At 51.6% G+C, this 21,351-nt stretch overlaps 14 non-coding genes across 14 annotated transcripts; 7 read left to right on the top strand and 7 right to left on the bottom strand.

The window, feature by feature from the left end:
* Nucleotides 1–99: 99 nt before the first annotated feature.
* trnay-gua (transfer RNA tyrosine (anticodon GUA)) lies at nt 100–192 on the bottom strand. Its single transcript has 2 exons — nt 156–192; nt 100–135 (listed from the first exon to the last, which is right to left on the bottom strand). It is a non-coding gene; the product is annotated as a tRNA-Tyr (tRNA).
* A 1,412-nt stretch (nt 193–1,604) lies between these two features.
* On the top strand, nt 1,605–1,677 carry trnar-acg (transfer RNA arginine (anticodon ACG)). The gene has a single exon. It is a non-coding gene; the product is annotated as a tRNA-Arg (tRNA).
* Nucleotides 1,678–2,950: 1,273 nt separating this feature from the next.
* Nucleotides 2,951–3,043, bottom strand: trnay-gua (transfer RNA tyrosine (anticodon GUA)). The gene is made up of 2 exons: nt 3,007–3,043; nt 2,951–2,986 (listed from the first exon to the last, which is right to left on the bottom strand). It is a non-coding gene; the product is annotated as a tRNA-Tyr (tRNA).
* A 1,412-nt stretch (nt 3,044–4,455) lies between these two features.
* trnar-acg (transfer RNA arginine (anticodon ACG)) lies at nt 4,456–4,528 on the top strand. The gene has a single exon. It is a non-coding gene; the product is annotated as a tRNA-Arg (tRNA).
* A 2,778-nt stretch (nt 4,529–7,306) lies between these two features.
* Nucleotides 7,307–7,379, top strand: trnar-acg (transfer RNA arginine (anticodon ACG)). The gene has a single exon. It is a non-coding gene; the product is annotated as a tRNA-Arg (tRNA).
* A 1,273-nt stretch (nt 7,380–8,652) lies between these two features.
* trnay-gua (transfer RNA tyrosine (anticodon GUA)) lies at nt 8,653–8,745 on the bottom strand. Its single transcript has 2 exons — nt 8,709–8,745; nt 8,653–8,688 (listed from the first exon to the last, which is right to left on the bottom strand). It is a non-coding gene; the product is annotated as a tRNA-Tyr (tRNA).
* A 1,412-nt stretch (nt 8,746–10,157) lies between these two features.
* On the top strand, nt 10,158–10,230 carry trnar-acg (transfer RNA arginine (anticodon ACG)). The gene has a single exon. It is a non-coding gene; the product is annotated as a tRNA-Arg (tRNA).
* Nucleotides 10,231–11,503: 1,273 nt separating this feature from the next.
* trnay-gua (transfer RNA tyrosine (anticodon GUA)) lies at nt 11,504–11,596 on the bottom strand. Its single transcript has 2 exons — nt 11,560–11,596; nt 11,504–11,539 (listed from the first exon to the last, which is right to left on the bottom strand). It is a non-coding gene; the product is annotated as a tRNA-Tyr (tRNA).
* A 1,412-nt stretch (nt 11,597–13,008) lies between these two features.
* trnar-acg (transfer RNA arginine (anticodon ACG)) lies at nt 13,009–13,081 on the top strand. Its single transcript has one exon. It is a non-coding gene; the product is annotated as a tRNA-Arg (tRNA).
* Nucleotides 13,082–14,354: 1,273 nt separating this feature from the next.
* trnay-gua (transfer RNA tyrosine (anticodon GUA)) lies at nt 14,355–14,447 on the bottom strand. The gene is made up of 2 exons: nt 14,411–14,447; nt 14,355–14,390 (listed from the first exon to the last, which is right to left on the bottom strand). It is a non-coding gene; the product is annotated as a tRNA-Tyr (tRNA).
* Nucleotides 14,448–15,859: 1,412 nt separating this feature from the next.
* Nucleotides 15,860–15,932, top strand: trnar-acg (transfer RNA arginine (anticodon ACG)). Its single transcript has one exon. It is a non-coding gene; the product is annotated as a tRNA-Arg (tRNA).
* A 1,273-nt stretch (nt 15,933–17,205) lies between these two features.
* Nucleotides 17,206–17,298, bottom strand: trnay-gua (transfer RNA tyrosine (anticodon GUA)). The gene is made up of 2 exons: nt 17,262–17,298; nt 17,206–17,241 (listed from the first exon to the last, which is right to left on the bottom strand). It is a non-coding gene; the product is annotated as a tRNA-Tyr (tRNA).
* A 1,412-nt stretch (nt 17,299–18,710) lies between these two features.
* trnar-acg (transfer RNA arginine (anticodon ACG)) lies at nt 18,711–18,783 on the top strand. Its single transcript has one exon. It is a non-coding gene; the product is annotated as a tRNA-Arg (tRNA).
* A 1,273-nt stretch (nt 18,784–20,056) lies between these two features.
* On the bottom strand, nt 20,057–20,149 carry trnay-gua (transfer RNA tyrosine (anticodon GUA)). Its single transcript has 2 exons — nt 20,113–20,149; nt 20,057–20,092 (listed from the first exon to the last, which is right to left on the bottom strand). It is a non-coding gene; the product is annotated as a tRNA-Tyr (tRNA).
* Between the last annotated feature and the right edge of the window lie 1,202 nt (nt 20,150–21,351).

Genomic DNA, 21,351 nt, shown 5'->3' with positions numbered 1-21,351 from the left:
TGTTCGCAAGATCCGAGCGCGTTGTGTACTTGTGAAATTTAGAGTGCTGCCTCGAGCAAATTGTGGCATTGTGCAGACGTAGTGGAAAAAGGCCGTTGTTCCTTCGAGCCGGAACTGAACCAGCGACCTAAGCATGTCAGTGTTTTGATTTTCCTCTACAGTCCTCCGCTCTACCAGCTGAGCTATCGAAGGGGCAGGAGTTGTGGCACATGCAGCTGATTTAGTGCCATGCACTTTTGGCCACTCAGGGCCTTGTGCGCCTATTGATGGCGCAGCACTGTGGCACCGTGAGCCGCCAGCTGCTCCCCGCAGCTTGTGCGAGTAGTGTAATGGATAAGGCTTCCGTCTGTGGATCGCAAGCTGATAGCGTGCACTCCTTCCTGGCTGGCAGATTTATGCAAACTTTGCATTATGACTCGGGACACCAGGCAAGCTGACTTACTTGGGCGCGCCACCTTTGGCGTCGCTTTCTCAAGTCCCTTCTCAGCGCAGTAGGCACTCTCATTATCTGAAAGTCCTGACTTGGCAATGCCAAGTGACGCACACCACGATAAGCATCAACTGCTGCGAGAGGAACTTCAACGCGGTGAAAGCCGCACTTTGGTCTGTCCGAATTTTGCTGGTCTTCCGGTGCGAGGAGCTGTCGACGACCGAGCGTTGCCGATTGGCACATTCCAAGGTCCAGGACTATGTCCCGAGGGACGCACTGAAGCTTGGCAGGTGTCCCTCCTAGTTGACCTGCGGCCTGCAAGGAAATCCTGCTTCCGGTTGGCCGCCTGCGAGAACATATTCAATGCTTTGCTCCAGTCAGCATGTCTGAGCACCAGCAGGCGAGCAGCTGCAGGACCGCAAGCCAGAAAAATGATGAAAGAAGCCGAAAAGAGCTGGAGCTGACGGAAGGCAAGCGAAGTGAGCGGAAACTAGCAACCGCCACCAGTGTGAAGGAGCAGCCGAGAAGCCTGTGTGACTGACAGGAGGCTTCTTTTTCTTCCAAGGAAGTACTGAGTGTTTGGAAGAGTTACTGCTCCACGGAGCTGCTTGTACGCACCACAGAATGTCGCACGTGAAATGCTGGCAAGTACAGTGAGGCACCTCTTGTAGTGTAATGAGAGAAACTGATCTGTATTGCACTTGATGTCATGTCAAATTTCAACTGTTATGTAATGTATGCTTGCAAATGTTATCAAAAAAGTCTCTTTTTGGAAAGAAAAAGCAACGGTCTGCTGGCGCACAGAAGCAGCTGCACATGTGAAACAGCTGTGTGCAGGGTGTTTTCAGAGAGCAAAGGAGACATTCTGCGCATTGGCGACAACATGTTCCTTCAAAGCAACCTGTCAAGTTAAGAGCACTGGCTTCGGCTAATTGCTGCTTACTCCAAAATGGCAGCTGCACCTTTGAGCTGGAATTGCGGCAGAAACCTAAGGATAACCTTGCTTTGCATGCTCGTGTACTTCACCACTGTTCAAGCTCAAGCATGGAAGGGAAGCAGTGAAGGTGATTCTCTTTGCTGATTGATCACCAAGCGACTCTGACCATTCCCACCCGTGGAGCTGCAAACACCGCAGCTGTGCAGACTGTGAGCTGCAAGTGCAAATGTACCTTTGGGGCCAGTGGCGCAATGGATAACGTGTCTGACTACGGATCAGAAGATTGTAGGTTCGACTCCTACCTGGCTCGTGCTGTTTTTGTACAAACTATGCATTGTGACTTTCTGCGCTTGCGAGCTGGCCGTGCTGCCTGATTCCTTGCAGGGCAAGTGCCTTCATAGCGGCGTAGGCATTTTTCACTCTCAAAATGCGAAGCTCCTCAATGCAATCCGCACTCAAAGTATGCAATGCTGCAAAGCCTTTTCTTTTCCCCTTCACTCAACTCAGCTTTCCAAGGTGGAAAAGTCAAGAAGCCTTGCTTGCCACAGCACAAGAAAGGATATGAAGCCTTTTCAGCACTTTGTGGCTGAGCAGGTGCAACCAATTGGGAGAAGAAGAGCCGGCGCCACTGTTGAGTGCCAAGAACTGGCCGAGCGGAGCGGAGCTAAGAAAGAAGTGGAGAATGCAGGCATCGATCCCGCTACCTCTCGCATGCAAAGCGAGCGCTCTACCACTTGAGCTAATTCCCCAGTGTTGTTGGGGTTGTTAGCCTAGCTTGTTTGGCAGGAGCTCCTCAGCACCACCCTCAACTTGGTCCGTGAGCAGCAGGGAAATCCTGCTTCGGCTTGGCCGGCTGCCTCAAGGCATTCAATGCTTTGCTCCAATCAGCATGTGCGAGCACCAGCAGGCGAGCAGCTGCAGGACCGCAAGCCACAATAACCATGGACGAAGCCAAAAAGAGCCGGAGCTTGCGCAAGGCAAGCCAGCTGAGCGGAAACGAGCAGCCACCCCGAGCGTCAGGGTGCAGCCTAGAACCCTGTCTGACTGACACAAGATTTCTTTTGTTTTCTAGTGAGTGCTGAGCATACTACTTCAAAGAACTCCCTGCTTGGGGCAGCTGACGCAAAAGGGTGCGTGAGGAAAGGCCACTCTGTAAGAGTCTGGCGCCATAGTATAGCGAGCGGCTGGAAACTGTGTAAAAGCCCTGGGGCTGTGGCAGCGGAGAATGTTGGTGATGAAATGTAAATGTACATTGTAAATATAAGCTAGTTCGGCAAGTGTAGTGAGGCAGCTGATGTAGTGTATTGAAAGTAAGGGATGTGCATTGCACTTTATCGGAGGTGAAATTTGAAGAGTTGTGTAATGTTGTGTCGGAAGTGTATTTTTGAGGTACAGGGCTGTGTGCTGAGCAGCAGGTGCAAGTGCAGAAGTGAAAGAACTGTGTGCGGGCTGTTATGAGAGAGGAAAAGGGGGTTGGTGCGCCTTGTTCGCAAGATCCGAGCGCGTTGTGTACTTGTGAAATTTAGAGTGCTGCCTCGAGCAAATTGTGGCATTGTGCAGACGTAGTGGAAAAAGGCCGTTGTTCCTTCGAGCCGGAACTGAACCAGCGACCTAAGCATGTCAGTGTTTTGATTTTCCTCTACAGTCCTCCGCTCTACCAGCTGAGCTATCGAAGGGGCAGGAGTTGTGGCACATGCAGCTGATTTAGTGCCATGCACTTTTGGCCACTCAGGGCCTTGTGCGCCTATTGATGGCGCAGCACTGTGGCACCGTGAGCCGCCAGCTGCTCCCCGCAGCTTGTGCGAGTAGTGTAATGGATAAGGCTTCCGTCTGTGGATCGCAAGCTGATAGCGTGCACTCCTTCCTGGCTGGCAGATTTATGCAAACTTTGCATTATGACTCGGGACACCAGGCAAGCTGACTTACTTGGGCGCGCCACCTTTGGCGTCGCTTTCTCAAGTCCCTTCTCAGCGCAGTAGGCACTCTCATTATCTGAAAGTCCTGACTTGGCAATGCCAAGTGACGCACACCACGATAAGCATCAACTGCTGCGAGAGGAACTTCAACGCGGTGAAAGCCGCACTTTGGTCTGTCCGAATTTTGCTGGTCTTCCGGTGCGAGGAGCTGTCGACGACCGAGCGTTGCCGATTGGCACATTCCAAGGTCCAGGACTATGTCCCGAGGGACGCACTGAAGCTTGGCAGGTGTCCCTCCTAGTTGACCTGCGGCCTGCAAGGAAATCCTGCTTCCGGTTGGCCGCCTGCGAGAACATATTCAATGCTTTGCTCCAGTCAGCATGTCTGAGCACCAGCAGGCGAGCAGCTGCAGGACCGCAAGCCAGAAAAATGATGAAAGAAGCCGAAAAGAGCTGGAGCTGACGGAAGGCAAGCGAAGTGAGCGGAAACTAGCAACCGCCACCAGTGTGAAGGAGCAGCCGAGAAGCCTGTGTGACTGACAGGAGGCTTCTTTTTCTTCCAAGGAAGTACTGAGTGTTTGGAAGAGTTACTGCTCCACGGAGCTGCTTGTACGCACCACAGAATGTCGCACGTGAAATGCTGGCAAGTACAGTGAGGCACCTCTTGTAGTGTAATGAGAGAAACTGATCTGTATTGCACTTGATGTCATGTCAAATTTCAACTGTTATGTAATGTATGCTTGCAAATGTTATCAAAAAAGTCTCTTTTTGGAAAGAAAAAGCAACGGTCTGCTGGCGCACAGAAGCAGCTGCACATGTGAAACAGCTGTGTGCAGGGTGTTTTCAGAGAGCAAAGGAGACATTCTGCGCATTGGCGACAACATGTTCCTTCAAAGCAACCTGTCAAGTTAAGAGCACTGGCTTCGGCTAATTGCTGCTTACTCCAAAATGGCAGCTGCACCTTTGAGCTGGAATTGCGGCAGAAACCTAAGGATAACCTTGCTTTGCATGCTCGTGTACTTCACCACTGTTCAAGCTCAAGCATGGAAGGGAAGCAGTGAAGGTGATTCTCTTTGCTGATTGATCACCAAGCGACTCTGACCATTCCCACCCGTGGAGCTGCAAACACCGCAGCTGTGCAGACTGTGAGCTGCAAGTGCAAATGTACCTTTGGGGCCAGTGGCGCAATGGATAACGTGTCTGACTACGGATCAGAAGATTGTAGGTTCGACTCCTACCTGGCTCGTGCTGTTTTTGTACAAACTATGCATTGTGACTTTCTGCGCTTGCGAGCTGGCCGTGCTGCCTGATTCCTTGCAGGGCAAGTGCCTTCATAGCGGCGTAGGCATTTTTCACTCTCAAAATGCGAAGCTCCTCAATGCAATCCGCACTCAAAGTATGCAATGCTGCAAAGCCTTTTCTTTTCCCCTTCACTCAACTCAGCTTTCCAAGGTGGAAAAGTCAAGAAGCCTTGCTTGCCACAGCACAAGAAAGGATATGAAGCCTTTTCAGCACTTTGTGGCTGAGCAGGTGCAACCAATTGGGAGAAGAAGAGCCGGCGCCACTGTTGAGTGCCAAGAACTGGCCGAGCGGAGTGGAGCTAAGAAAGAAGTGGAGAATGCAGGCATCGATCCCGCTACCTCTCGCATGCAAAGCGAGCGCTCTACCACTTGAGCTAATTCCCCAGTGTTGTTGGGCTTGTTAGCCTAGCTTGTTTGGCAGGAGCTCCTCAGCACCACCCTCAACTTGGTCCGTGAGCAGCAGGGAAATCCTGCTTCGGCTTGGCCGGCTGCCTCAAGGCATTCAATGCTTTGCTCCAATCAGCATGTGCGAGCACCAGCAGGCGAGCAGCTGCAGGACCGCAAGCCACAATAACCATGGACGAAGCCAAAAAGAGCCGGAGCTTGCGCAAGGCAAGCCAGCTGAGCGGAAACGAGCAGCCACCCCGAGCGTCAGGGTGCAGCCTAGAACCCTGTCTGACTGACACAAGATTTCTTTTGTTTTCTAGTGAGTGCTGAGCATACTACTTCAAAGAACTCCCTGCTTGGGGCAGCTGACGCAAAAGGGTGCGTGAGGAAAGGCCACTCTGTAAGAGTCTGGCGCCATAGTATAGCGAGCGGCTGGAAACTGTGTAAAAGCCCTGGGGCTGTGGCAGCGGAGAATGTTGGTGATGAAATGTAAATGTACATTGTAAATATAAGCTAGTTCGGCAAGTGTAGTGAGGCAGCTGATGTAGTGTATTGAAAGTAAGGGATGTGCATTGCACTTTATCGGAGGTGAAATTTGAAGAGTTGTGTAATGTTGTGTCGGAAGTGTATTTTTGAGGTACAGGGCTGTGTGCTGAGCAGCAGGTGCAAGTGCAGAAGTGAAAGAACTGTGTGCGGGCTGTTATGAGAGAGGAAAAGGGGGTTGGTGCGCCTTGTTCGCAAGATCCGAGCGCGTTGTGTACTTGTGAAATTTAGAGTGCTGCCTCGAGCAAATTGTGGCATTGTGCAGACGTAGTGGAAAAAGGCCGTTGTTCCTTCGAGCGGGAACTGAACCAGCGACCTAAGCATGTCAGTGTTTTGATTTTTCTCTACAGTCCTCCGCTCTACCAGCTGAGCTATCGAAGGGGCAGGAGTTGTGGCACATGCAGCTGATTTAGTGCCATGCACTTTTGGCCACTCAGGGCCTTGTGCGCCTATTGATGGCGCAGCACTGTGGCACCGTGAGCCGCCAGCTGCTCCCCGCAGCTTGTGCGAGTAGTGTAATGGATAAGGCTTCCGTCTGTGGATCGCAAGCTGATAGCGTGCACTCCTTCCTGGCTGGCAGATTTATGCAAACTTTGCATTATGACTCGGGACACCAGGCAAGCTGACTTACTTGGGCGCGCCACCTTTGGCGTCGCTTTCTCAAGTCCCTTCTCAGCGCAGTAGGCACTCTCATTATCTGAAAGTCCTGACTTGGCAATGCCAAGTGACGCACACCACGATAAGCATCAACTGCTGCGAGAGGAACTTCAACGCGGTGAAAGCCGCACTTTGGTCTGTCCGAAATTTGCTGGTCTTCCGGTGCGAGGAGCTGTCGACGACCGAGCGTTGCCGATTGGCACATTCCAAGGTCCAGGACTATGTCCCGAGGGACGCACTGAAGCTTGGCAGGTGTCCCTCCTAGTTGACCTGCGGCCTGCAAGGAAATCCTGCTTCCGGTTGGCCGCCTGCGAGAACATATTCAATGCTTTGCTCCAGTCAGCATGTCTGAGCACCAGCAGGCGAGCAGCTGCAGGACCGCAAGCCAGAAAAATGATGAAAGAAGCCGAAAAGAGCTGGAGCTGACGGAAGGCAAGCGAAGTGAGCGGAAACTAGCAACCGCCACCAGTGTGAAGGAGCAGCCGAGAAGCCTGTGTGACTGACAGGAGGCTTCTTTTTCTTCCAAGGAAGTACTGAGTGTTTGGAAGAGTTACTGCTCCACGGAGCTGCTTGTACGCACCACAGAATGTCGCACGTGAAATGCTGGCAAGTACAGTGAGGCACCTCTTGTAGTGTAATGAGAGAAACTGATCTGTATTGCACTTGATGTCATGTCAAATTTCAACTGTTATGTAATGTATGCTTGCAAATGTTATCAAAAAAGTCTCTTTTTGGAAAGAAAAAGCAACGGTCTGCTGGCGCACAGAAGCAGCTGCACATGTGAAACAGCTGTGTGCAGGGTGTTTTCAGAGAGCAAAGGAGACATTCTGCGCATTGGCGACAACATGTTCCTTCAAAGCAACCTGTCAAGTTAAGAGCACTGGCTTCGGCTAATTGCTGCTTACTCCAAAATGGCAGCTGCACCTTTGAGCTGGAATTGCGGCAGAAACCTAAGGATAACCTTGCTTTGCATGCTCGTGTACTTCACCACTGTTCAAGCTCAAGCATGGAAGGGAAGCAGTGAAGGTGATTCTCTTTGCTGATTGATCACCAAGCGACTCTGACCATTCCCACCCGTGGAGCTGCAAACACCGCAGCTGTGCAGACTGTGAGCTGCAAGTGCAAATGTACCTTTGGGGCCAGTGGCGCAATGGATAACGTGTCTGACTACGGATCAGAAGATTGTAGGTTCGACTCCTACCTGGCTCGTGCTGTTTTTGTACAAACTATGCATTGTGACTTTCTGCGCTTGCGAGCTGGCCGTGCTGCCTGATTCCTTGCAGGGCAAGTTCCTTCATAGCGGCGTAGGCATTTTTCACTCTCAAAATGCGAAGCTCCTCAATGCAATCCGCACTCAAAGTATGCAATGCTGCAAAGCCTTTTCTTTTCCCCTTCACTCAACTCAGCTTTCCAAGGTGGAAAAGTCAAGAAGCCTTGCTTGCCACAGCACAAGAAAGGATATGAAGCCTTTTCAGCACTTTGTGGCTGAGCAGGTGCAACCAATTGGGAGAAGAAGAGCCGGCGCCACTGTTGAGTGCCAAGAACTGGCCGAGCGGAGCGGAGCTAAGAAAGAAGTGGAGAATGCAGGCATCGATCCCACTACCTCTCGCATGCAAAGCGAGCGCTCTACCACTTGAGCTAATTCCCCAGTGTTGTTGGGGTTGTTAGCCTAGCTTGTTTGGCAGGAGCTCCTCAGCACCACCCTCAACTTGGTCCGTGAGCAGCAGGGAAATCCTGCTTCGGCTTGGCCGGCTGCCTCAAGGCATTCAATGCTTTGCTCCAATCAGCATGTGCGAGCACCAGCAGGCGAGCAGCTGCAGGACCGCAAGCCACAATAACCATGGACGAAGCCAAAAAGAGCCGGAGCTTGCGCAAGGCAAGCCAGCTGAGCGGAAACGAGCAGCCACCCCGAGCGTCAGGGTGCAGCCTAGAACCCTGTCTGACTGACACAAGATTTCTTTTGTTTTCTAGTGAGTGCTGAGCATACTACTTCAAAGAACTCCCTGCTTGGGGCAGCTGACGCAAAAGGGTGCGTGAGGAAAGGCCACTCTGTAAGAGTCTGGCGCCATAGTATAGCGAGCGGCTGGAAACTGTGTAAAAGCCCTGGGGCTGTGGCAGCGGAGAATGTTGGTGATGAAATGTAAATGTACATTGTAAATATAAGCTAGTTCGGCAAGTGTAGTGAGGCAGCTGATGTAGTGTATTGAAAGTAAGGGATGTGCATTGCACTTTATCGGAGGTGAAATTTGAAGAGTTGTGTAATGTTGTGTCGGAAGTGTATTTTTGAGGTACAGGGCTGTGTGCTGAGCAGCAGGTGCAAGTGCAGAAGTGAAAGAACTGTGTGCGGGCTGTTATGAGAGAGGAAAAGGGGGTTGGTGCGCCTTGTTCGCAAGATCCGAGCGCGTTGTGTACTTGTGAAATTTAGAGTGCTGCCTCGAGCAAATTGTGGCATTGTGCAGACGTAGTGGAAAAAGGCCGTTGTTCCTTCGAGCCGGAACTGAACCAGCGACCTAAGCATGTCAGTGTTTTGATTTTTCTCTACAGTCCTCCGCTCTACCAGCTGAGCTATCGAAGGGGCAGGAGTTGTGGCACATGCAGCTGATTTAGTGCCATGCACTTTTGGCCACTCAGGGCCTTGTGCGCCTATTGATGGCGCAGCACTGTGGCACCGTGAGCCGCCAGCTGCTCCCCGCAGCTTGTGCGAGTAGTGTAATGGATAAGGCTTCCGTCTGTGGATCGCAAGCTGATAGCGTGCACTCCTTCCTGGCTGGCAGATTTATGCAAACTTTGCATTATGACTCGGGACACCAGGCAAGCTGACTTACTTGGGCGCGCCACCTTTGGCGTCGCTTTCTCAAGTCCCTTCTCAGCGCAGTAGGCACTCTCATTATCTGAAAGTCCTGACTTGGCAATGCCAAGTGACGCACGCCACGATAAGCATCAACTGCTGCGAGAGGAACTTCAACGCGGTGAAAGCCGCACTTTGGTCTGTCCGAAATTTGATGGTCTTCCGGTGCGAGGAGCTGTCGACGACCGAGCGTTGCCGATTGGCACATTCCAAGGTCCAGGACTATGTCCCGAGGGACGCACTGAAGCTTGGCAGGTGTCCCTCCTAGTTGACCTGCGGCCTGCAAGGAAATCCTGCTTCCGGTTGGCCGCCTGCGAGAACATATTCAATGCTTTGCTCCAGTCAGCATGTCTGAGCACCAGCAGGCGAGCAGCTGCAGGACCGCAAGCCAGAAAAATGATGAAAGAAGCCGAAAAGAGCTGGAGCTGACGGAAGGCAAGCGAAGTGAGCGGAAACTAGCAACCGCCACCAGTGTGAAGGAGCAGCCGAGAAGCCTGTGTGACTGACAGGAGGCTTCTTTTTCTTCCAAGGAAGTACTGAGTGTTTGGAAGAGTTACTGCTCCACGGAGCTGCTTGTACGCACCACAGAATGTCGCACGTGAAATGCTGGCAAGTACAGTGAGGCACCTCTTGTAGTGTAATGAGAGAAACTGATCTGTATTGCACTTGATGTCATGTCAAATTTCAACTGTTATGTAATGTATGTTTGCAAATGTTATCAAAAAAGTCTCTTTTTGGAAAGAAAAAGCAACGGTCTGCTGGCGCACAGAAGCAGCTGCACATGTGAAACAGCTGTGTGCAGGGTGTTTTCAGAGAGCAAAGGAGACATTCTGCGCATTGGCGACAACATGTTCCTTCAAAGCAACCTGTCAAGTTAAGAGCACTGGCTTCGGCTAATTGCTGCTTACTCCAAAATGGCAGCTGCACCTTTGAGCTGGAATTGCGGCAGAAACCTAAGGATAACCTTGCTTTGCATGCTCGTGTACTTCACCACTGTTCAAGCTCAAGCATGGAAGGGAAGCAGTGAAGGTGATTCTCTTTGCTGATTGATCACCAAGCGACTCTGACCATTCCCACCCGTGGAGCTGCAAACACCGCAGCTGTGCAGACTGTGAGCTGCAAGTGCAAATGTACCTTTGGGGCCAGTGGCGCAATGGATAACGTGTCTGACTACGGATCAGAAGATTGTAGGTTCGACTCCTACCTGGCTCGTGCTGTTTTTGTACAAACTATGCATTGTGACTTTCTGCGCTTGCGAGCTGGCCGTGCTGCCTGATTCCTTGCAGGGCAAGTGCCTTCATAGCGGCGTAGGCATTTTTCACTCTCAAAATGCGAAGCTCCTCAATGCAATCCGCACTCAAAGTATGCAATGCTGCAAAGCCTTTTCTTTTCCCCTTCACTCAACTCAGCTTTCCAAGGTGGAAAAGTCAAGAAGCCTTGCTTGCCACAGCACAAGAAAGGATATGAAGCCTTTTCAGCACTTTGTGGCTGAGCAGGTGCAACCAATTGGGAGAAGAAGAGCCGGCGCCACTGTTGAGTGCCAAGAACTGGCCGAGCGGAGCGGAGCTCAGAAAGAAGTGGAGAATGCAGGCATCTATCCCACTACCTCTCGCATGCAAAGCGAGCGCTCTACCACTTGAGCTAATTCCCCAGTGTTGTTGGGGTTGTTAGCCTAGCTTGTTTGGCAGGAGCTCCTCAGCACCACCCTCAACTTGGTCCGTGAGCAGCAGGGAAATCCTGCTTCGGCTTGGCCGGCTGCCTCAAGGCATTCAATGCTTTGCTCCAATCAGCATGTGCGAGCACCAGCAGGCGAGCAGCTGCAGGACCGCAAGCCACAATAACCATGGACGAAGCCAAAAAGAGCCGGAGCTTGCGCAAGGCAAGCCAGCTGAGCGGAAACGAGCAGCCACCCCAAGCGTCAGGGTGCAGCCTAGAACCCTGTCTGACTGACACAAGATTTCTTTTGTTTTCTAGTGAGTGCTGAGCATACTACTTCAAAGAACTCCCTGCTTGGGGCAGCTGACGCAAAAGGGTGCGTGAGGAAAGGCCACTCTGTAAGAGTCTGGCGCCATAGTATAGCGAGCGGCTGGAAACTGTGTAAAAGCCCTGGGGCTGTGGCAGCGGAGAATGTTGGTGATGAAATGTAAATGTACATTGTAAATATAAGCTAGTTCGGCAAGTGTAGTGAGGCAGCTGATGTAGTGTATTGAAAGTAAGGGATGTGCATTGCACTTTATCGGAGGTGAAATTTGAAGAGTTGTGTAATGTTGTGTCGGAAGTGTATTTTTGAGGTACAGGGCTGTGTGCTGAGCAGCAGGTGCAAGTGCAGAAGTGAAAGAACTGTGTGCGGGCTGTTATGAGAGAGGAAAAGGGGGTTGGTGCGCCTTGTTCGCAAGATCCGAGCGCGTTGTGTACTTGTGAAATTTAGAGTGCTGCCTCGAGCAAATTGTGGCATTGTGCAGACGTAGTGGAAAAAGGCCGTTGTTCCTTCGAGCCGGAATTGAACCAGCGACCTAAGGATGTCAGTGTTTTGATTTTCCTCTACAGTCCTCCGCTCTACCAGCTGAGCTATCGAAGGGGCAGGAGTTGTGGCACATGCAGCTGATTTAGTGCCATGCACTTTTGGCCACTCAGGGCCTTGTGCGCCTATTGATGGCGCAGCACTGTGGCACCGTGAGCCGCCAGCTGCTCCCCGCAGCTTGTGCGAGTAGTGTAATGGATAAGGCTTCCGTCTGTGGATCGCAAGCTGATAGCGTGCACTCCTTCCTGGCTGGCAGATTTATGCAAACTTTGCATTATGACTCGGGACACCAGGCAAGCTGACTTACTTGGGCGCGCCACCTTTGGCGTCGCTTTCTCAAGTCCCTTCTCAGCGCAGTAGGCACTCTCATTATCTGAAAGTCCTGACTTGGCAATGCCAAGTGACGCACACCACGATAAGCATCAACTGCTGCGAGAGGAACTTCAACGCGGTGAAAGCCGCACTTTGGTCTGTCCGAAATTTGCTGGTCTTCCGGTGCGAGGAGCTGTCGACGACCGAGCGTTGCCGATTGGCACATTCCAAGGTCCAGGACTATGTCCCGAGGGACGCACTGAAGCTTGGCAGGTGTCCCTCCTAGTTGACCTGCGGCCTGCAAGGAAATCCTGCTTCCGGTTGGCCGCCTGCGAGAACATATTCAATGCTTTGCTCCAGTCAGCATGTCTGAGCACCAGCAGGCGAGCAGCTGCAGGACCGCAAGCCAGAAAAATGATGAAAGAAGCCAAAAAGAGCTGGAGCTGACGGAAGGCAAGCGAAGTGAGCGGAAACTAGCAACCGCCACCAGTGTGAAGGAGCAGCCGAGAAGCCTGTGTGACTGACAGGAGGCTTCTTTTTCTTCCAAGGAAGTACTGAGTGTTTGGAAGAGTTACTGCTCCACGGAGCTGCTTGTACGCACCACAGAATGTCGCATGTGAAATGCTGGCAAGTACAGTGAGGCACCTCTTGTAGTGTAATGAGAGAAACTGATCTGTATTGCACTTGATGTCATGTCAAATTTCAACTGTTATGTAATGTATGCTTGCAAATGTTATCAAAAAAGTCTCTTTTTGGAAAGAAAAAGCAACGGTCTGCTGGCGCACAGAAGCAGCTGCACATGTGAAACAGCTGTGTGCAGGGTGTTTTCAGAGAGCAAAGGAGACATTCTGCGCATTGGCGACAACATGTTCCTTCAAAGCAACCTGTCAAGTTAAGAGCACTGGCTTCGGCTAATTGCTGCTTACTCCAAAATGGCAGCTGCACCTTTGAGCTGGAATTGCGGCAGAAACCTAAGGATAACCTTGCTTTGCATGCTCGTGTACTTCACCACTGTTCAAGCTCAAGCATGGAAGGGAAGCAGTGAAGGTGATTCTCTTTGCTGATTGATCACCAAGCGACTCTGACCATTCCCACCCGTGGAGCTGCAAACACCGCAGCTGTGCAGACTGTGAGCTGCAAGTGCAAATGTACCTTTGGGGCCAGTGGCGCAATGGATAACGTGTCTGACTACGGATCAGAAGATTGTAGGTTCGACTCCTACCTGGCTCGTGCTGTTTTTGTACAAACTATGCATTGTGACTTTCTGCGCTTGCGAGCTGGCCGTGCTGCCTGATTCCTTGCAGGGCAAGTGCCTTCATAGCGGCGTAGGCATTTTTCACTCTCAAAATGCGAAGCTCCTCAATGCAATCCGCACTCAAAGTATGCAATGCTGCAAAGCCTTTTCTTTTCCCCTTCACTCAACTCAGCTTTCCAAGGTGGAAAAGTCAAGAAGCCTTGCTTGCCACAGCACAAGAAAGGATATGAAGCCTTTTCAGCACTTTGTGGCTGAGCAGGTGCAACCAATTGGGAGAAGAAGAGCCGGCGCCACTGTTGAGTGCCAAGAACTGGCCGAGCGGAGCGGAGCTAAGAAAGAAGTGGAGAATGCAGGCATCGATCCCGCTACCTCTCGCATGCAAAGCGAGCGCTCTACCACTTGAGCTAATTCCCCAGTGTTGTTGGGCTTGTTAGCCTAGCTTGTTTGGCAGGAGCTCCTCAGCACCACCCTCAACTTGGTCCGTGAGCAGCAGGGAAATCCTGCTTCGGCTTGGCCGGCTGCCTCAAGGCATTCAATGCTTTGCTCCAATCAGCATGTGCGAGCACCAGCAGGCGAGCAGCTGCAGGACCGCAAGCCACAATAACCATGGACGAAGCCAAAAAGAGCCGGAGCTTGCGCAAGGCAAGCCAGCTGAGCGGAAACGAGCAGCCACCCCGAGCGTCAGGGTGCAGCCTAGAACCCTGTCTGACTGACACAAGATTTCTTTTGTTTTCTAGTGAGTGCTGAGCATACTACTTCAAAGAACTCCCTGCTTGGGGCAGCTGACGCAAAAGGGTGCGTGAGGAAAGGCCACTCTGTAAGAGTCTGGCGCCATAGTATAGCGAGCGGCTGGAAACTGTGTAAAAGCCCTGGGGCTGTGGCAGCGGAGAATGTTGGTGATGAAATGTAAATGTACATTGTAAATATAAGCTAGTTCGGCAAGTGTAGTGAGGCAGCTGATGTAGTGTATTGAAAGTAAGGGATGTGCATTGCACTTTATCGGAGGTGAAATTTGAAGAGTTGTGTAATGTTGTGTCGGAAGTGTATTTTTGAGGTACAGGGCTGTGTGCTGAGCAGCAGGTGCAAGTGCAGAAGTGAAAGAACTGTGTGCGGGCTGTTATGAGAGAGGAAAAGGGGGTTGGTGCGCCTTGTTCGCAAGATCCGAGCGCGTTGTGTACTTGTGAAATTTAGAGTGCTGCCTCGAGCAAATTGTGGCATTGTGCAGACGTAGTGGAAAAAGGCCGTTGTTCCTTCGAGCCGGAATTGAACCAGCGACCTAAGGATGTCAGTGTTTTGATTTTCCTCTACAGTCCTCCGCTCTACCAGCTGAGCTATCGAAGGGGCAGGAGTTGTGGCACATGCAGCTGATTTAGTGCCATGCACTTTTGGCCACTCAGGGCCTTGTGCGCCTATTGATGGCGCAGCACTGTGGCACCGTGAGCCGCCAGCTGCTCCCCGCAGCTTGTGCGAGTAGTGTAATGGATAAGGCTTCCGTCTGTGGATCGCAAGCTGATAGCGTGCACTCCTTCCTGGCTGGCAGATTTATGCAAACTTTGCATTATGACTCGGGACACCAGGCAAGCTGACTTACTTGGGCGCGCCACCTTTGGCGTCGCTTTCTCAAGTCCCTTCTCAGCGCAGTAGGCACTCTCATTATCTGAAAGTCCTGACTTGGCAATGCCAAGTGACGCACACCACGATAAGCATCAACTGCTGCGAGAGGAACTTCAACGCGGTGAAAGCCGCACTTTGGTCTGTCCGAAATTTGATGGTCTTCCGGTGCGAGGAGCTGTCGACGACCGAGCGTTGCCGATTGGCACATTCCAAGGTCCAGGACTATGTCCCGAGGGACGCACTGAAGCTTGGCAGGTGTCCCTCCTAGTTGACCTGCGGCCTGCAAGGAAATCCTGCTTCCGGTTGGCCGCCTGCGAGAACATATTCAATGCTTTGCTCCAGTCAGCATGTCTGAGCACCAGCAGGCGAGCAGCTGCAGGACCGCAAGCCAGAAAAATGATGAAAGAAGCCAAAAAGAGCTGGAGCTGACGGAAGGCAAGCGAAGTGAGCGGAAACTAGCAACCGCCACCAGTGTGAAGGAGCAGCCGAGAAGCCTGTGTGACTGACAGGAGGCTTCTTTTTCTTCCAAGGAAGTACTGAGTGTTTGGAAGAGTTACTGCTCCACGGAGCTGCTTGTACGCACCACAGAATGTCGCACGTGAAATGCTGGCAAGTACAGTGAGGCACCTCTTGTAGTGTAATGAGAGAAACTGATCTGTATTGCACTTGATGTCATGTCAAATTTCAACTGTTATGTAATGTATGTTTGCAAATGTTATCAAAAAAGTCTCTTTTTGGAAAGAAAAAGCAACGGTCTGCTGGCGCACAGAAGCAGCTGCACATGTGAAACAGCTGTGTGCAGGGTGTTTTCAGAGAGCAAAGGAGACATTCTGCGCATTGGCGACAACATGTTCCTTCAAAGCAACCTGTCAAGTTAAGAGCACTGGCTTCGGCTAATTGCTGCTTACTCCAAAATGGCAGCTGCACCTTTGAGCTGGAATTGCGGCAGAAACCTAAGGATAACCTTGCTTTGCATGCTCGTGTACTTCACCACTGTTCAAGCTCAAGCATGGAAGGGAAGCAGTGAAGGTGATTCTCTTTGCTGATTGATCACCAAGCGACTCTGACCATTCCCACCCGTGGAGCTGCAAACACCGCAGCTGTGCAGACTGTGAGCTGCAAGTGCAAATGTACCTTTGGGGCCAGTGGCGCAATGGATAACGTGTCTGACTACGGATCAGAAGATTGTAGGTTCGACTCCTACCTGGCTCGTGCTGTTTTTGTACAAACTATGCATTGTGACTTTCTGCGCTTGCGAGCTGGCCGTGCTGCCTGATTCCTTGCAGGGCAAGTGCCTTCATAGCGGCGTAGGCATTTTTCACTCTCAAAATGCGAAGCTCCTCAATGCAATCCGCACTCAAAGTATGCAATGCTGCAAAGCCTTTTCTTTTCCCCTTCACTCAACTCAGCTTTCCAAGGTGGAAAAGTCAAGAAGCCTTGCTTGCCACAGCACAAGAAAGGATATGAAGCCTTTTCAGCACTTTGTGGCTGAGCAGGTGCAACCAATTGGGAGAAGAAGAGCCGGCGCCACTGTTGAGTGCCAAGAACTGGCCGAGCGGAGCGGAGCTCAGAAAGAAGTGGAGAATGCAGGCATCTATCCCACTACCTCTCGCATGCAAAGCGAGCGCTCTACCACTTGAGCTAATTCCCCAGTGTTGTTGGGGTTGTTAGCCTAGCTTGTTTGGCAGGAGCTCCTCAGCACCACCCTCAACTTGGTCCGTGAGCAGCAGGGAAATCCTGCTTCGGCTTGGCCGGCTGCCTCAAGGCATTCAATGCTTTGCTCCAATCAGCATGTGCGAGCACCAGCAGGCGAGCAGCTGCAGGACCGCAAGCCACAATAACCATGGACGAAGCCAAAAAGAGCCGGAGCTTGCGCAAGGCAAGCCAGCTGAGCGGAAACGAGCAGCCACCCCAAGCGTCTGGGTGCAGCCTAGAACCCTGTCTGACTGACACAAGATTTCTTTTGTTTTCTAGTGAGTGCTGAGCATACTACTTCAAAGAACTCCCTGCTTGGGGCAGCTGACGCAAAAGGGTGCGTGAGGAAAGGCCACTCTGTAAGAGTCTGGCGCCATAGTATAGCGAGCGGCTGGAAACTGTGTAAAAGCCCTGGGGCTGTGGCAGCGGAGAATGTTGGTGATGAAATGTAAATGTACATTGTAAATATAAGCTAGTTCGGCAAGTGTAGTGAGGCAGCTGATGTAGTGTATTGAAAGTAAGGGATGTGCATTGCACTTTATCGGAGGTGAAATTTGAAGAGTTGTGTAATGTTGTGTCGGAAGTGTATTTTTGAGGTACAGGGCTGTGTGCTGAGCAGCAGGTGCAAGTGCAGAAGTGAAAGAACTGTGTGCGGGCTGTTATGAGAGAGGAAAAGGGGGTTGGTGCGCCTTGTTCGCAAGATCCGAGCGCGTTGTGTACTTGTGAAATTTAGAGTGCTGCCTCGAGCAAATTGTGGCATTGTGCAGACGTAGTGGAAAAAGGCCGTTGTTCCTTCGAGCCGGAATTGAACCAGCGACCTAAGGATGTCAGTGTTTTGATTTTCCTCTACAGTCCTCCGCTCTACCAGCTGAGCTATCGAAGGGGCAGGAGTTGTGGCACATGCAGCTGATTTAGTGCCATGCACTTTTGGCCACTCAGGGCCTTGTGCGCCTATTGATGGCGCAGCACTGTGGCACCGTGAGCCGCCAGCTGCTCCCCGCAGCTTGTGCGAGTAGTGTAATGGATAAGGCTTCCGTCTGTGGATCGCAAGCTGATAGCGTGCACTCCTTCCTGGCTGGCAGATTTATGCAAACTTTGCATTATGACTCGGGACACCAGGCAAGCTGACTTACTTGGGCGCGCCACCTTTGGCGTCGCTTTCTCAAGTCCCTTCTCAGCGCAGTAGGCACTCTCATTATCTGAAAGTCCTGACTTGGCAATGCCAAGTGACGCACACCACGATAAGCATCAACTGCTGCGAGAGGAACTTCAACGCGGTGAAAGCCGCACTTTGGTCTGTCCGAAATTTGCTGGTCTTCCGGTGCGAGGAGCTGTCGACGACCGAGCGTTGCCGATTGGCACATTCCAAGGTCCAGGACTATGTCCCGAGGGACGCACTGAAGCTTGGCAGGTGTCCCTCCTAGTTGACCTGCGGCCTGCAAGGAAATCCTGCTTCCGGTTGGCCGCCTGCGAGAACATATTCAATGCTTTGCTCCAGTCAGCATGTCTGAGCACCAGCAGGCGAGCAGCTGCAGGACCGCAAGCCAGAAAAATGATGAAAGAAGCCAAAAAGAGCTGGAGCTGACGGAAGGCAAGCGAAGTGAGCGGAAACTAGCAACCGCCACCAGTGTGAAGGAGCAGCCGAGAAGCCCGTGTGACTGACAGGAGGCTTCTTTTTCTTCCAAGGAAGTACTGAGTGTTTGGAAGAGTTACTGCTCCACGGAGCTGCTTGTACGCACCACAGAATGTCGCATGTGAAATGCTGGCAAGTACAGTGAGGCACCTCTTGTAGTGTAATGAGAGAAACTGATCTGTATTGCACTTGATGTCATGTCAAATTTCAACTGTTATGTAATGTATGCTTGCAAATGTTATCAAAAAAGTCTCTTTTTGGAAAGAAAAAGCAACGGTCTGCTGGCGCACAGAAGCAGCTGCACATGTGAAACAGCTGTGTGCAGGGTGTTTTCAGAGAGCAAAGGAGACATTCTGCGCATTGGCGACAACATGTTCCTTCAAAGCAACCTGTCAAGTTAAGAGCACTGGCTTCGGCTAATTGCTGCTTACTCCAAAATGGCAGCTGCACCTTTGAGCTGGAATTGCGGCAGAAACCTAAGGATAACCTTGCTTTGCATGCTCGTGTACTTCACCACTGTTCAAGCTCAAGCATGGAAGGGAAGCAGTGAAGGTGATTCTCTTTGCTGATTGATCACCAAGCGACTCTGACCATTCCCACCCGTGGAGCTGCAAACACCGCAGCTGTGCAGACTGTGAGCTGCAAGTGCAAATGTACCTTTGGGGCCAGTGGCGCAATGGATAACGTGTCTGACTACGGATCAGAAGATTGTAGGTTCGACTCCTACCTGGCTCGTGCTGTTTTTGTACAAACTATGCATTGTGACTTTCTGCGCTTGCGAGCTGGCCGTGCTGCCTGATTCCTTGCAGGGCAAGTGCCTTCATAGCGGCGTAGGCATTTTTCACTCTCAAAATGCGAAGCTCCTCAATGCAATCCGCACTCAAAGTATGCAATGCTGCAAAGCCTTTTCTTTTCCCCTTCACTCAACTCAGCTTTCCAAGGTGGAAAAGTCAAGAAGCCTTGCTTGCCACAGCACAAGAAAGGATATGAAGCCTTTTCAGCACTTTGTGGCTGAGCAGGTGCAACCAATTGGGAGAAGAAGAGCCGGCGCCACTGTTGAGTGCCAAGAACTGGCCGAGCGGAGCGGAGCTAAGAAAGAAGTGGAGAATGCAGGCATCAATCCCACTACCTCTCGCATGCAAAGCGAGCGCTCTACCACTTGAGCTAATTCCCCAGTGTTGTTGGGGTTGTTAGCCTAGCTTGTTTGGCAGGAGCTCCTCAGCACCACCCTCAACTTGGTCCATGAGCAGCAGGGAAATCCTGCTTCGGCTTGGCCGGCTGCCTCAAGGCATTCAATGCTTTGCTCCAATCAGCATGTGCGAGCACCAGCAGGCGAGCAGCTGCAGGACCGCAAGCCACAATAACCATGGACGAAGCCAAAAAGAGCCGGAGCTTGCGCAAGGCAAGCCAGCTGAGCGGAAACGAGCAGCCACCCCAAGCGTCAGGGTGCAGCCTAGAACCCTGTCTGACTGACACAAGATTTCTTTTGTTTTCTAGTGAGTGCTGAGCATACTACTTCAAAGAACTCCCTGCTTGGGGCAGCTGACGCAAAAGGGTGCGTGAGGAAAGGCCACTCTGTAAGAGTCTGGCGCCATAGTATAGCGAGCGGCTGGAAACTGTGTAAAAGCCCTGGGGCTGTGGCAGCGGAGAATGTTGGTGATGAAATGTAAATGTACATTGTAAATATAAGCTAGTTCGGCAAGTGTAGTGAGGCAGCTGATGTAGTGTATTGAAAGTAAGGGATGTGCATTGCACTTTATCGGAGGTGAAATTTGAAGAGTTGTGTAATGTTGTGTCGGAAGTGTATTTTTGAGGTACAGGGCTGTGTGCTGAGCAGCAGGTGCAAGTGCAGAAGTGAAAGAACTGTGTGCGGGCTGTTATGAGAGAGGAAAAGGGGGTTGGTGCGCCTTGTTCGCAAGATCCGAGCGCGTTGTGTACTTGTGAAATTTAGAGTGCTGCCTCGAGCAAATTGTGGCATTGTGCAGACGTAGTGGAAAAAGGCCGTTGTTCCTTCGAGCCGGAATTGAACCAGCGACCTAAGGATGTCAGTGTTTTGATTTTCCTCTACAGTCCTCCGCTCTACCAGCTGAGCTATCTAAGGGGCAGGAGTTGTGGCACATGCAGCTGATTTAGTGCCATGCACTTTTGGCCACTCAGGGCCTTGTGCGCCTATTGATGACGCAGCACTGTGGCACCGTGAGCCGCCAGCTGCTCCCCGCAGCTTGTGCGAGTAGTGTAATGGATAAGGCTTCCGTCTGTGGATCGCAAGCTGATTGCGTGCACTCCTTCCTGGCTGGCAGATTTATGCAAACTTTGCATTATGACTCGGGACACCAGGCAAGCTGACTTACTTGGGCGCGCCACCTTTGGCGTCGCTTTCTCAAGTCCCTTCTCAGCGCAGTAGGCACTCTCATTATCTGAAAGTCCTGACTTGGCAATGCCAAGTGACGCACACCACGATAAGCATCAACTGCTGCGAGAGGAACTTCAACGCGGTGAAAGCCGCACTTTGGTCTGTCCGAAATTTGATGGTCTTCCGGTGCGAGGAGCTGTCGACGACCGAGCGTTGCCGATTGGCACATTCCAAGGTCCAGGACTATGTCCCGAGGGACGCACTGAAGCTTGGCAGGTGTCCCTCCTAGTTGACCTGCGGCCTGCAAGGAAATCCTGCTTCCGGTTGGCCGCCTGCGAGAACATATTCAATGCTTTGCTCCAGTCAGCATGTCTGAGCACCAGCAGGCGAGCAGCTGCAGGACCGCAAGCCAGAAAAATGATGAAAGAAGCCAAAAAGAGCTGGAGCTGACGGAAGGCAAGCGAAGTGAGCGGAAACTAGCAACCGCCACCAGTGTGAAGGAGCAGCCGAGAAGCCCGTGTGACTGACAGGAGGCTTCTTTTTCTTCCAAGGAAGTACTGAGTGTTTGGAAGAGTTACTGCTCCACGGAGCTGCTTGTACGCACCACAGAATGTCGCACGTGAAATGCTGGCAAGTACAGTGAGGCACCTCTTGTAGTGTAATGAGAGAAACTGATCTGTATTGCACTTGATGTCATGTCAAATTTCAACTGTTATGTAATGTATGCTTGCAAATGTTATCAAAAAAGTCTCTTTTTGGAAAGAAAAAGCAACGGTCTGCTGGCGCACAGAAGCAGCTGCACATGTGAAACAGCTGTGTGCAGGGTGTTTTCAGAGAGCAAAGGAGACATTCTGCGCATTGGCGACAACATGTTCCTTCAAAGCAACCTGTCAAGTTAAGAGCACTGGCTTCGGCTAATTGCTGCTTACTCCAAAATGGCAGCTGCACCT

This window comes from Heterodontus francisci, chromosome 5 (assembly GCF_036365525.1).
Source record: "Heterodontus francisci isolate sHetFra1 chromosome 5, sHetFra1.hap1, whole genome shotgun sequence".
In the NCBI taxonomy this organism is placed as follows: domain Eukaryota; kingdom Metazoa; phylum Chordata; class Chondrichthyes; order Heterodontiformes; family Heterodontidae; genus Heterodontus; species Heterodontus francisci.
This window is presented reverse-complemented; position numbering and strand designations above follow the sequence as displayed.